The 2,469-nt window shown below is 32.8% G+C and overlaps 1 long non-coding RNA gene across 1 annotated transcript; it reads left to right on the top strand.

Annotated features, from left to right (window-relative positions):
* The first annotated feature begins 286 nt into the window (after positions 1–286).
* On the top strand, positions 287–1,511 carry LOC131220530 (uncharacterized). Its single transcript, XR_009158664.1, has 3 exons — positions 287–461; positions 544–682; positions 1,249–1,511. It is a non-coding gene; the product is annotated as an uncharacterized LOC131220530 (long non-coding RNA).
* Positions 1,512–2,469: the final 958 nt, after the last annotated feature.

Genomic DNA, 2,469 nt, shown 5'->3' with positions numbered 1-2,469 from the left:
ATGGACTTGAGAAATAAATCAATACAAGTGGTAATGTGTTTGAATTCAAGTACCTTACACACAATTCAAGTTAATTGTGGAGTTAGAAGTCTTATTACAGTTCTTTTAGTTTCCTTCTTAAAGTACAATCTCTTACTAGTGGTAATGTGTTTGAATTCAAGTACCTTATATCATTGTGTTTCCATTTCAACATATTCTAGCATGTCTTGGGATATCTTGGCTTATCTTTGTTTACTAAAGACAATTCAATTTAGTATTGGCTGAAATTGTAGATGAACAAGGCACATTAAGTTATAAGTCTTTCAAACTTATTGCAGATTGCTGATGCTCTTTTACTACAATGCAACAATGACACTTGGCATATTGCAAAAGCTTGGGGTGGCAGTAAAAGTTTTTAATCTCTGGTTTCAGATGCTACAATAGGTTAAAAAAAAAAGTGGTTTGCATGCTAATTTTAGAAGGTGACTTCTGCTTCTCAGATTGTTTTCCTCCTCATGTTGTAAAACTTTCCTCGTGGCTTCAATAGTCCTATGGTGATTGCAGGGAACATGATAAGAAAGTTTGCTTGTTGGGATTGACTTCACTTCTTACACTTCCTGTGGACCAGTTACCCGGAGAAGCACTGGAACATGTGTTTAGAGCAACACTTGACCAGCTTGTTGCTTACAAGGATAAGTTGCAGGTACTGCTCATTTCATTGGATGCATTTTCTTTTCTTTTTCCTCTTTCCTTTTCTTTTTACTAATAAACTCAAATTCATAACTGAAAATCAATGTGCATCATGCTTTCCTTATGATAACTCTTTTTAGTTTTACCTTTTTATTCCGCTTATTTTGGGTCTTCCAAGAGGCTCGACAGTTCATCCTAGCTCAGCTAAACATGCTTTTGACTGAGATTTGACAAGTAAGGATAGCCTAACAGTTTTTCCACATATTATGCACATGTTTCACTTGGAGAAGGTTTTCCATGTTAGTAATTTTAGAGTCTTTTACAGGAACTATGCAAGTTTAGAACTGCTCCTAGATTAATCCTAATAAAGGATAGTTAGCTTCTATAAGTCTTTGTACTAAGATTAGAGATAGATGGATTTTGGCTCAATGGATTGAGGTTTAGAAAAGATCTACATTAGCTGACCAAAGTCAATCTACAACACGTGATTTGGATGTAGTATGATCATGAGCTATGCAGGTTCATTAAAATTGTGGCTTTGAGTGTGGTGGATCATTTTCAGATATAACGTATGTGAAGGGTCAAAGATTTAGCCAATACCTTCAAACCATGGCTTTTGGATCAAGGGATTGAGGGTGCTTTGCTATACATTATCTACACTGGGCTCTAAACATGATTCATCTGACATTTGGAGCATTCTTTTTCAAGAAAACAAAAAATAGAGCCAACAAAATATCAAGTTGTGTTGGACAAAATGGACAGTCCAATCAACTTTTGAATAATTTTTTGTATTTTATTTATAATGTTAAACTTATATGTATTTCTGCGTGGATGAATGTGATGTGGATAAGATTGGTTGTGTTTGGATGGATGTAGTTTATTTTTGGATCATTTAGTTTATGTTTGGATGGATTTACGTAGTTTGGGTTTAGATGGATGTGAATGTGAATATGATGAAATATATTATATAACAGGTATATATCGGGAAGAATTTCTATGAAATTTATTGTAATAGGTGTATATCAGGAATTTGTGCGGAATTTTGTGCCGGAATGGGTTAAAACAAAGAGACTTTTACCTACGAAAATTTTCGTAGGTAAAAGTTTTGTCAATATTTTTACCTACGTATTTATTAGCGACGAAACTTTCATCGTTAAAAGTTTTGTAATTATTTTTCGTGACAAAAAATTTCGTCGCTAAAAGTTTCGCACATATTTTTTTGCGACCAAACTATTTGTCGCTAAAAGTTTTGTAAATATTTTTAGCGACATAACCTATCGTCGCTAAAAGTTTAACATTTATGTTTTAGCTACAAAAATAGTCGTCGCTAAAAGTATTGTAATTATTTTTAGCGATGAAAACTATCATCGTTAAAAGTGTAACACTTATTTTTTTAGCGACGAAACTATTAGTCACTAAAAGTTTTGTAATTATTTTTAGCGATGAAAACTATCGTCGCTAAAAGTGCAACACTTATTTTTTAGCGACAAAAATATTCATCACTAAAAGTTTTCTAATTATTTTGAGCGACGAAAAAATTCGTTGCTAAAAAGCATGCCTTTGCCAATGATAAAAAAATTGCGTCGATAAAAACCTATTGCCTCGGTCTTTTAGCGACGAATTTAGCGACGAAAATTTTCGTCGCTAAAAGTTTTTAGCTACGAAAATTTGGCTTTTAGCGATGAAAATTTTCGTCGCTAAAAGTGGGATTTCTTGTAGTGAGAAATGTCAGAGTTCTACCAATTTTTATTTTAAAAAAAAAATCCTAAAATCTCATAAAGTAGAGATTATACATTGTGT

Source organism: Magnolia sinica, chromosome 12, assembly GCF_029962835.1.
Source record: "Magnolia sinica isolate HGM2019 chromosome 12, MsV1, whole genome shotgun sequence".
NCBI lineage: Eukaryota > Viridiplantae > Streptophyta > Magnoliopsida > Magnoliales > Magnoliaceae > Magnolia > Magnolia sinica.
This window is presented reverse-complemented; position numbering and strand designations above follow the sequence as displayed.